This window comes from Bos grunniens, chromosome 12 (assembly GCF_055505025.1).
Source record: "Bos grunniens cultivar Pamir isolate PY7600 chromosome 12, Bosgru_T2T1.0, whole genome shotgun sequence".
In the NCBI taxonomy this organism is placed as follows: Eukaryota; Metazoa; Chordata; class Mammalia; order Artiodactyla; family Bovidae; genus Bos; species Bos grunniens.
In genome coordinates this window covers 60,481,422-60,493,968 of record NC_141176.1, presented here as the reverse complement: position 1 = coordinate 60,493,968, position 12,547 = coordinate 60,481,422, and the positions used below count along the sequence as shown (strand labels likewise).

Here is a 12,547-nt window from a genome sequence, read left to right as displayed (position 1 = left end):
ATCTGATATACTTTAATCTTAGTACAGCAGTAGCTCTACAAAAGCAACCTTCATATTCAGTTAAAGCAGTTATGCTCTCAGGCCATGGGCTTCTGTTCAGTCTCTCTCATGTCTGACTCTGCAACCCCATGGACTGTGGCCCACCAGACTCCTCTGTCCATAGGATTTCTAAGGCAAGGATACTGGAGTGGGTTGCCATTTCCTTTTCAGGGGATCTTTTGGACCCAGGGATCAAATCCACATCTCCTGCATTTGGCAAGCAGATTCTTTACTACTGAGCCACTTGGGAAGCCCTCCTCAGGAGGAGGACAGACTATAAAATGGGATACATAAGCAAGCCCTCTAGATATTTTGTGCTTATAGGTATTTATTCCTCATAGAGTCACTATTTGAATTACCTAAATGGGAAATTTCAGTGATTTTTTTCAAACAAATTTTACTCTAGGCTGACTAGCGAAAAATGACACCCAAGAGGAGAAAAGCTATGATTTCTTGTTTTTTAAAAACTCAGAATTTACTAACATAATTATCAGTGAAAGGCACAGCATATCTTTTTCTGTAGAAAACATGAAAAATGTAGTTCCATTTGTTATGTATAATCTAAGGAATGATACATAAAAATGTCAGTAGTCACCCTTTTGACACTAAAGCATAATCGTATAATAGTTATTATTTTAACCTTTTCCTTTGGGATTGACTTTTTAATGTTTGGTCTGCCTTCTCACATGTAAGTAACCCTGATAAAAGCAAATTTAAAATATAAAAAGGTCACTATCATATTGTGCTCATTTGTGCTATATTGGTCATTTAAAGGTATAATATTTCAACCTGATAACTGAAATTGTAAAAAGGAATTTAAAATGTTATTAATCTATTTCTGTAACAAAGCACAAAGAAGAAAAAATAATATATATTTATTAATACATGTAGTCCTATGTCTTTTACTATGTAGAATTAGAATGTTATTTTTATTGATATAAAGAAGCAAATTCTAATAAAATATATTTTAAAAAACCTAAATAGCATTAATGAAAACTCCTAAAGACTACCCATATTGTAACTTCTCCATATATATAACATATAATATATACATGACATATCCTCAGAGTAAGATTTGTATTACTGTATGATGAAATTAGTCCTTTTAATTTACTATGTTAATAATGTATTAAATACTAATTTTAATTTTTTGTAAGGGATATAGTGCTAAATAAATTATTTTTCATTTCAATTTGTATTTAGCAAATTCAGTTTAGTCTAAGAGCTTATATATATAAAATTAAGATCATCAAATAAATTATTTTTCCATGATTTTTAATTATTTTCAATGACTAGTTTCTATTTCACCTCTTTTATTAACCTATGCAGGAATATAAGAATCAAACAACAGTAGATTTTGAGACTATCATTACTTAGTTTCAGTTCAGAAGAGATCATCACTTTAGCTCCAGGTGTTTACTTTATATCACCGAGAGTTCTGCATAGTGCGGTGAATCATCAAAATTCATGGATTATGCAGTTGTGAATTCTATTCGCTAAACTTTATTTGTAACCCCAAATCTTTTTTTGGCCATGCATGGACATGTGCATCCCCTGATGAGATCAAACAAGCCAAGATTACCCCTTCTTATTTCAGATCTTACAAGTGCCCACAAGATCTATTTAATGCCACATATTTTTGTGTCTTATGGTATGTGTGAGTGTGCAGTTTTGCTAATCAAAATGGTCACAAAGTGTAGTACTGAAATGCTGCCAAGCCAAAGAAGACTATGTCATGCTTATGAAGAAAATGTCTGTTAGATAAGCATACAGTGTTGGTAGCCATGGGCTAAATGTTACTGAATCATATATATGGAAGTCTACACTTGGGTTTCCCAGGTGGCTTAGTGGTAAAGAATCTGTCTGCCAATGTAGGAGATGCAGGTTTAATCCCTGGGTGAGGAAGATTTTCCAGAGAAGGAAATGCAACTCATGAACAGTATGTTTGCTCGGGAAATCCCATGGATAAAGGAGCCTGGGGTCACAAGAGTCAGACACAACTTAGCAACTAAGCAACAACAGCAATAATACCCTAATATGTTTCCAAACCTCTAGTTTTGAAAAGTAATTAAACAAAGAGGTCACTAGACTTAGGTAATTTTCACAGGCAAACCTAAGCAACAATCAGTGCACTCAAATTGAAGAAAATGAAACTTCAGAACCACCTATTTCACTAGCTAACTAGGCTTTCCATATAAGTCAACTGCTTGAACTATGCCCAGTCAGATACTATCTTTGCTTTGCTTCCACATCTTGTCTAAAAAACCCCTCCCCCTAGTTCCTGTGGTAGAGGACTCCTAACCATTGTGGCTTTGGTGCTACCAGATTCAAACCAATATACACCCAAATAAATACTTGGAAATTTTAAGTTTGCCTCAGTTCACCTTCCAACAAGTCTTTTCCATTAAAATCTTTCCTCAAAGAGCTTTCAGAAGAATCTATCTTGAATACATATCTGACAACGTCACTTTCTTGTTTAAATTCTTTGAGTGAGTCCCCATTACCTCTATGCTGCTGCTGCTGCTAAGTTGCTTCAGTCCTGTCCGACTCTGTGTGACCCCATAGACGGCAGCCCACCAGGCTCCTCCATCCCTGAGATTCTCCAGGCAAGAACACTGGAGTGGGTTGCCATGTCCTTCTCCAATGCATGAAAGTGAAAAGTGAAAGTGATGTCGCTGAGTCTTGTCCAACTCTTAGCGACCCCATGGACTGTGGCCCACCAGGCTCCTCCGTCCATGGGATTTTCCAGGCAAGAATGTTGGAGTGGGGTGCCATAAAAATCTATATAACAGGAATTTTTACCCCTTGATCTTGCTTCTGCATAACTCCCTGTCCATATCATTCATATGTCTCTGAATTTGTGATTCAACAATACAATACAGTCTTTTAATTTTCCTCACATACCCTGTGGCCTATTATGTAAATGCATTTCCTTGTCCTGTTTACCTTTCTTCATAATGTTCATGTACTGCTTCAATTCTTTCCTATGCTGCCCTCAATACTTTCAGGAAAATTTATTTTGATGTATTTTTTTGGTGTCTCTGTACTCAATGTGAAATGTGTTAGAAACATTTCATTTTCTTTTTTGCATTCATATGTCTATTTTTGGATTTGCTTTTCTATTAGATGCCTTATTCATCTTCACATCCTTCAGTTCAGTTCAGTTCAGTCGCTCAGTCGTGTCCGACTCTTTACAACCCCATGAATTGCAGCACGCCAGGCCTCCCTGTCCATTACCAACTCTTGGAGTTCACCCAAACTCATGTCCATCAAATCGGTGATGCCATCCAGCCATCTCATCCTCTGTCATCCCCTTCTCCTCCTGCCCCCAATCCCTCCCAGCATCAGAGTCTTTTCCAATGGGTCAACTTTTAGCATGAGGTGCCAAAGTATTGGGGTTTCAGCTTTAGCCTCAGTACTTCCAAAGAACATCTTTAGACCTACCTAGATACCTCTGTGTTGGATCTAGACTCTCAGCAACATGAAAGTGAACCTTCGCAAGGACCTAATTCAGCTGAATTACTTAGTTCCAGAAATATATATTCCTAAGATCTACCCCCAAAGTTGCTAATTTAGTCATGTCTATGTAGGCTTTTTAAAACAAGCCTAAAAGGTTAATCATGGAGCACATATTAAGAAACATTAGCTTAGATGTTCTATTAGTCTCTTTTATATCTAATAGATCATCCTATTGATAAGAAAATTAAAAAAAAATTCACATAGTAATAATTTCATTAAATCCTATTCTGAATAATTGGTATCATTTTATAAATGATATAGTAATGATGGGGTGTTCCCAGGTGGCTCAATGGTAAAGAATCAGCTTGTTAATGCAAGAGATGCAGGCTCCATCCCTGATTTAGGAAGATCCCCTGGAGAAGGGAATGGCAAGCCATACAATATTCTTGCCTGGAAAATTCCATAGACAAAGGAGCCTGGCAAGCTACAGTCCATGTGGTTGCAAAGAGTTAGACATGACTAAGAGACTAGAAACTAACAACAACATAGTAATGATGAGGTCATATGTCTTTGTACTGCATTGAAAATGAAAGTTAAAGTCGCTCTGTCATGTCCAACTCTTTGGGACCCCGTGAACTATACAGTCCATGCAATTCTCCAGGACAGAATACTTAGCCTTGCCCATTTCCAGGGTATCTTCCCAACTCAAGGATCAAACCCAGGTCTCCCACATTGCAGGTGGATTCTTTACCAGCTAGGCCACAAGGGAAGCTCAAGAATACTGGAGTGGATAGCCTATCTCTTCTCCAGTGAATTGTCCCAACTCAGGAATCAAATTGGGGTCTCCTGCATTGCAGGTGTATTCTTTACCAACTGAATTATCAGGAAAGCCCTTGTAGGGCATTAAGAGAATTAAAAGTTTAGAATGAATGTTCAAGGATAAGATAAGCATTCTTGTGGTTTGTGATTGTTGTTTGTTGTTCTTCATAATTTCTTTATGCAGAAAGCACTACTACATTCCCCTACTTGTACATCTCTCTTTGACTTTCAAACAGTAACAAAGATGGAAAGAACATGTGAAAATGCATCTTTGTAAAGAAAGTTATGACCAACCTAGATAGCATATTAAAAAGCAGAGATATTACTTTGCCAACAAAGGTCCATCTAGTCAAGGCTATGGTTTTTCCAGTGGTCATGTATGGATGTGAGAGTTGGATTGTGAAGAAAGCTGAGGGCCAAAGAATTGATGCTTTTGAACTGTGGTGCTGGAGAAGACTCTTGGGTGTCCCTTGGACTGCAAGGAGATCCAACCAGTCCATCCTAAAAGAGATCAGTCCTGAGTGTTCATTGGAAGGACTGATGCTGAAGCTGCAACTCCAATACTTTGGCCACCTCATGTGAAGAGTTGACTCATTGGAAAAGACTCTGCTGCTGGGAGGGATTGGGGGCAGGAGTGGAAGGGGATGACAGAGGATCAGATGGCTGGATGGCATCACTGACTGGATGGACATGAGTTTGGGTGAACTCCAAGAGTTGGTAATGGACAGGGAGGCCTGGCGTGCTGCAATTCATGGGGTCGCAAAGAGTCGGACACGACTGAGCGACTGAACTGAACTGAACTGAACTGAAAGAACCTTTAAGCACTGATTAAATTAAAAAAAAAAAAGGAAGTGCCAGCTCCCGGAAGCATTTTAAAGAATAGAGGAACACATGTGTGAAATCACATGTACCAGAAATCTTCATTAAAATATCTTCAAAGACAATTTTTCATTTTCCCAGGGAACCATATTATTTTAACAAGTGTCAGGAAATTTAAACTCATTTTTAACCTAAAATTATCTGACTAAAGCTGAACTATTTTTTTCATTTCTATGATTTTATAACCAGAGAAGACAGAAATCTGCTGTTCACTGTGGGTATATACTAAACTCTCCCTTTAGAAATGGATTTTTATTACACTGTTACTCAGATTATTAATCTCCAAAATTATTTTTATAAATTCTATAATAAAATTTATTTTGACATCTTGGAAGTCTATCTGTAAAGTAATTTATACTAGTCTTTTTGCTTGCCAGTGCAGATGCTTTTAATTTTATGGCTTCTTTCTCTCTAGAAGGAAAAGGACTGTAACCTTTTGGGGACTCGCAGATTTTTGGTTGTTATTTGCAAGGCTAATTTAATGCTATTGCCATTCTCTGAGACAATTTGTTTAAATGACAGCTGCTTTTATAAAAGCTGCTTTTAATTCCATTTATACATGATTTTCATAGCCATAGCTGACCTCTAAAAAGTGGGAAATAAACAGCAGAGTGGAAAATAAAAGATATAGTTTGGGTTACTATTGTGTTATTTTAGCAATGTAGACATGCTGCTAGATGGACATTTCAAGGCCCTTTCAAGATTAGAAAAAGAACATAGTTTGCCAAATCAAAGGTATGGCTGAACAACAAATCTTGGTTGCTTGTTGCATTTTTGCCAAAGAAGTGACCTTACCAAGAATGTATATTTTTTTAGTTCAGAAACAGAAGCTATTGTTATCAATCAATAAGTTAATAAAAACCAAAGGATTCCAACTAGTTTCATGGCATTTTATGGAAGAACAGTATATATGCAAAAATTTATTCGACAACCTATTGCAGTTATATTTTCTAAAAACGTTCAATGAAATGCTTTATCTCCATCAGATACTTGAAAAAAAAAAGGTCCATCAAATAGCCTTAGGGATATATACAAAGACTGTGCTGTTCAAAGTCTATAAATAATTTAAACAAGGTTAATTCTAGGATATTTAAAGAGACAGTTTATGATATGAAGACACCAAGCATGAAGAGCAAGATCTCAGAGTCTTCTATACAATTGTTTAAATGTATCCTGTTTACCTGAATAATTAATTCTCTTTTGGAAATGTGCAATATTTCCTGTTAAATCACACTGAACAACTGTGTCTGTGTGTGTGTTCGGTCTTTTGCAGGTTTAAAAACTCAGAGAAACAGTAGGTTAAAATTTTGTGAAGACTCTTAGTACCTAACAGACTTCTGTTGGATGACTGAAACACTTCAGGGAGGTCAGGGTGTGAAAATCCCACTGTTGGTTCCGGTGTCTGCATCTCGAGACACTGCAGAGAAGCATGGACAATGAGCCATCCTACATGGTTTAGACATGTGCTGTCCCAAGAGTGGAGTGAGGCACGAACCATTTCCTAAACTGCTGTCAAGCTGTTAATCCCTCCTTCTTGGGAGTGTATGATTTCAGAAATGGTAGACTCTACAATTTAAAAGTGAAACAAAGGAAGAAAAAAGTCAAAGAACATTATTTTCCCAGTATTCTTTTCCCCTGGAGAATGAAATGGCAACCCGCTGCAGTATTCTTTCCTAGAAAATCCCATGGGCAGAGGACCCTGGTGGGCTACAGTCCATGGGGTTGCAAAGAGTTGGACAGCAACTGAGCACATTCTTCTGTTTGTGGGCGTTCTAAGAGTGGTGTCCAACTGCGACCCTATGGACTGTAGCCCGCCAGGCTCTTCTATCCATGGAATTCTCCAGGCAAGAATACTGGAATGGGTTTCCATGCCCTCCTCCAAGGGATCTTCCCAACCCAGGGATCAAAACATGGGTCTTTTTCATCTCCTGCATTGTTGGGTGTTTTTTTTGTTTGTTTGTTTGTTTTGTTTTTTACCACTAGAGTCACCTAGGAAGCCCAATTTTCTTGTTATGTTCACTTATTTCACAATCTTTTATATCACTATTTTTATACTTTCTAAATATTTCACACCATTTACTTTTTTTTATTCCTCTTGGACATTTTCTATTCATGGTAAATATTTTGAAGGTTTTCTTGTGCCGGAATATTGATAACTGTTATGTTAGAAATAATAACAATAATTCTTAGGAGGAGCTGACTTGCCACCCAGTGTAGCAGAATCTCCAGGGACTTCTTTCAAATTACATGTATACATTCTTCCTTTTCTCCCTTCATTTTTTGATGGCAGTGTAAAGAGAAGTTACTGACAGAAGTGGACTGTGTGTAAAGAGTGTGCAGGCAGAGGAAGCATTGAGAACTATGGATGTGAGTGAGCACGGAGTGAGTACTTCCTCTACTTAGACAGCTCGGGTATAGTGCAGGGCTGCAGCCAGCTACAAAGAAAGGAGCAGGAGGGCCCCTGTGGCAGGTATAATACGGGTATCTTGGAAAATGTCGTGCTAACTGTGCTTGTGACATGCTTTCTGCAGAGAGGCAAGTGTTTTCTAACTGGTCAGTAGGGCAGAAAAATCCTTGCAAAGGACTGAAATCTACAGAAACACCTCACCCATCTATGTCTGAAATTACAAGTTCCATTCTGAACAGCACTGTTTTAATTTAGCTGTACATAACTGGAAAACATTTTGTGTTGTTTCTAAGACAGCACTGGTTATTGAGCTCTTTCTCGGGAACTGCAAAGTTTACTCAGTAACTCACAATCTCTTAAAGTGCCATAAAACACGAAGCAAGCTTTTATGGAGCAAATGGATCCTAGATGAATGGATTGTACTTGAGATTAGTGTATAACACAAAGGTGAGTCCCCCAAAAAACTTCCTAAACTGTTGGTTTAATATCCATTAAGAGATAGTAAAGTGCTTCTGATGTGAAGAATAAAGGGAACTTCAGAGTTTTAACAACACCCACACTTTTCTGTGTAATGTTCATGGCAGAATTTGAGTCCTTCTTTATGTAACACTTGCTGAAGAAGAAAGGTATTTGGATTTTGTTAAATCAAATTTTAGTTTTAGTTGTAGTTTGAGTTAGAAAACATAGTTTTAGATTATAATGCAGAAAAAATGTACTCTGAGTTTAGGCATGAAAGTAATTAAGTTAGTCTCTCTTTGTTCATTGCTCTTTCAATGGTTCAGAAGTTAGAGTTTACAAACTACCTTAGTAACAGTATACATGAAGCTAAAATATCAAGAAATATATAACTTTTGAAAGAAACTTTTTTATAAGGAATTTCCACCCTGTATATGCAGACTTTTCAGACTCTAAATAACATGATTTTGTGTTGATTGCAGGTATTAATTTCTTTTAGTTTTGTCCACCCAAATCTTTAAATAACGCTTTTTTCACTCAGTCCCTAATTTCCCATCTCCCGTCACCCCACCTTCTATCCTTACTCAAATAGAAAAGTGATTATATATATCAATTAAAAATAATTGATTAAATCTATTTTACAGGGTAAATTTATAAGTATTGAAATTCTAACTATGCTTACTTTTAGTATAAGAAACACAATAATACTTTGCACCTAACACTGTAGTAAGGCCTTTATGTACTGTAACCCACTTAATATTAAAAACAACACTTTAAAGTAAGTACAAAAATATTCCACCCATTTTATTGGTGGCTTCTGGAAGTTAAATTTGCCCACATTTACACAGGGAAAAGAAAATGAAATTAAATATCCATACCTGCATATGTAACTAGTATGTGCTTATCATCATTATCATTATTTAGTACAATTTGTTCTTGTATAATTGTACTTTACTCATTGACTTCAATAGCATTTTGACATTTTAAAAATGTTAACTGCATTAAATAAAAGTGAATTCATCATTTGCTTGGCTCGCTTTAACATCTTTAGACACAATTTCAACAACCCCTGAGGCAGAATTTAATGAACTATATTTGCTGCCTGCAGTGCCGGCAGTAGTCAGGGTTTTATCAGTTAATCTGCTAGGAGCCGCAACCAGTGCATGTCTCTTTGGGAGCTCCAGATTGGTCAGGGATATATTTAAGTACATTTGGAAAACTTGCCATTTTCTGACATAATGTCAAGAAACCACCCAGTGCTTTTAGAATAAAATTCAAATTTCGCATCCTAGCTCACAAGGACCTTAACCTGATGAGTTCTAATCCATTTTTTTCCACTATCCTCCTTTTATCTGAAACACTTGTGTCTACTTGTTATTTTTGAGCCTGCAGTTTTCATTTTTACATTTCCACGTTTACCTTTAAGAAATGTTTTTTTAACTGTTCCGTGCAGTCCTCATTTACCTTCAAGAACAGCATGTAAAGATGCTTGTTCTGTAAACTGTCTCCTGATCTAAGATTGAAAATTTAACTTTTTCTTTGTTTCCATGATACATTATTAGGAGAATAATGTAGTCACTATTACACTGCAATTTATTTGTTTCCATCTTTTTCCACATATATTTCTCCCTTACTAGGCGATGGACTTCTCTGAGTAAAAAAGGTCCAGATATTTGATACTCATTGAGATTTAATTTGTTTAATAATATGAAATCAGGAATTTGTTCATGACCTCTCACATACAAATTTATTTTACAATTGATTCTAAAAAATTTCCCCGTTATTTGTAAATGCCACCTTTAAACATAGGCATCTTAAGGTTTGACATACCTATGGTAATAAATTATATTTGCAATGCTTTTATTGAACAATTGCAGCTTAAGTGATTAAAAGGGGAGTATTTATTAGTATTCAGTATTTGTGTAATTTGTCACTTACTGTATGGGAGTCTCAGTTTTTAATATGTAAAAAAGGGATAATAATTGTTAATAATTCTATGTGTTTCATAGGCTTGTCTGAAGGGTTAAATGATGTGTTTAAAGAACATATTACAATATCTTTCATATCTTAAGCACTAAAAAATAGCATGAAACTGTCAGATTGTAAACTCTGGGAGGATAAGGATTTCTCATACTTGTATCCCCAATTCTCTATTACAGTTTCAGACACAGAATCACGGCTCAATAAATTTACTCTGTTGAACAAATGAATTAATTTCAAATACATTAATCTTCCCTAATATTTCTAAAAATGTCACATTTAACTTGGTTTTGAATGTAAGGTAGGAAAAGGAGAAGGAGGCAAACTGAATTTTCAATGAAAGGAACAAGATTATGGCTACAATCATTATCATCACCATCAATTATCATGATCAGGAATATCAGGTACCAGGTTAATGAGAAGATAGGGGAGATGGATAAATGAGTATATAATATAGAGTTATTTAGGAGCCACTATGTGTAGCTTTGCATATGGTAAAGTCACAAGTTAGAGTCATTCATTGGTTATTAATGGATTGATCAAGAGTCTAATAAGAGGAAGATTTAAGAGTGAGCTCTGTAGATATATATATATATATACACACACACACATATACATATATATACACATACACACATGCATACCAAAGTAGATTATAAAGAAGAGACAGTTTGCCTAATAAATAATGACCACAGAGTAAGCACTAGGTTTGAGATATCTGTGTGAGACAACCAAGTGAAAATGTCCAACCATCAATTACACTTATTCTGGAGATTTCAGATACAGATGCAAAATTAAATAATAGAAGTTAATTGACAAAAATGAACTTGTTGAGAAGGGGAATAATAACAGAAAACTAGCAAAAATGTATATTTTAAAGTGCTGAGGTCAAAGGGTAGAGTGTGTTTTCTCAAGAGCAGTGGGAGGAGAGATTGACCAATACAATTCTAAGCCACAGAGGAATTAGGAAGACTGCGTGTTTTTGACAGTTTTTCCTCTTACGCATATTTTAAAATATTTTCATGGGAGTAGGCATTAAATATTATTAATATATGCCCTATTCCTTCATTGGTGGTCATGCTTTAGTCATTATGTTGTGTCTGACTCTTAAAACCCTATGGACTGTAGCCTGCCAGGCTCCTCTGTCCTTGGGATTTTTCAGGCAAGAATACTGGAGTAGGTTCCCGTTTCCTTCTCCATTCCTTCATTAACAAAATGCAAAGTCCCTGGTTAATGATTCTGAAGGAACAAACAATTCAACATGTCATTAAGATATAAGAGACACTTATAGGCACTACCCTGATTCTTTAATGCTTTTGAGTTACCAGACAGAATATGAGTTTTTAACTTTCACACCAAAAAAGTCTGTAAGAGAAAGGACAGTTATTTTCATTTTCCCCAGATTTAATGGTGAATCAAGTAATTTATATTTCCCATTCAAATGATATTTTTGCTAACTTTTTTTAATCTTATTAACATATTTTGTTCAATAATGATATTAATGCCCTTTACTGTTATAGTAGGGCAACAAATAGATTTAGTTATGGAACAACTCAAATATGTAACAAAAATTTATCTTCAAATTCTATCATTGATCTAATTTATCAGGTTTAGAAGTGCATGTCATTGCGAATTAACACCATTTTCAGATTCTTTTGATTAGGGACTTAGTGTTGAATGACCCGCTTTCTCTTGGATCCATGCTCAGTTTTTCAGATTTTCTCTCCTGCAATCCTGACCACAGCAATATACCTGGTGCAGGTTTGAAGACTGCCTAGTGACACTTGGTGGAAATGGATGAGGATCACTTTAAATACTCATGTACAGTTTCTTATGCTATCCATAACATCCTCTGTTAGGTGACAAGGTCTGATTTGAGCATTAGCATAGGGGTGCAGCTGCTTCAAAAGAGCCTTTGAATCTATTGTGCTGGCTGGGTCTATGGATCTCAGTATTTTCTTCTCTTCATAAAGTTACTGAATTATTTTACTCTTGTTTTACACTATCCCTTTCTAGGTCAGCCAAATTTTTAGGAGTCATTTGTCTCATCGCCAGGGTTTGTGTAAATTTCTGGACCCCACTATTATATGCCTTGACCATGGAACTCTGGAGCATAGCCTCAGATGATTTGTCAGTCAGTGCTATGAAATATATGCTGAGCCAGATGCAGACTGCAGCACAGATCTAAAAGCAGAACATCTCCTAGGGCTTTTCAGCTTCCCTCAGCTTTGACTATGTCTACCCTCAGTGCTTCTTGTTTATGTTCCAGGTTGAAAAAAAAAAAAAAAATTAAACACAGTAATTCCATGCAACTTTCCATCTTAAAAGGAGAAAAAAATCCATCAGTATAAACAACTAAAGGAAAGAATAAAAATGGATCTGTCCCTGAGGGGGAGGGCAGATATAGTGTATGGGTGTCCTGGAAAGAGAGATTAGTAAAAATGTCAAAGGCAGGGAGCTCTGAACCGACCTTCATTTCTGAAGTAAGTATTGAATATGAAGAGAATT

At 36.1% G+C, this 12,547-nt stretch overlaps 1 long non-coding RNA gene across 10 annotated transcripts in view; it reads right to left on the bottom strand.

Annotated features, from left to right (window-relative positions):
- The window catches only part of LOC147361816 (uncharacterized), a 429,777-nt gene that overhangs the window by 322,192 nt on the left and 95,038 nt on the right, over window positions 1-12,547 (bottom strand). The window contains exon 3 of one of the 10 annotated variants that reach the window (XR_015137666.1): window positions 6,146-6,762. The exons of the other annotated variants lie outside the window; for them this stretch is intronic. This is a non-coding gene — a long non-coding RNA (uncharacterized LOC147361816). Of the gene's footprint in view, window positions 1-6,145; window positions 6,763-12,547 lie in introns of those variants that run through there. 10 annotated transcript variants of the gene reach the window in all.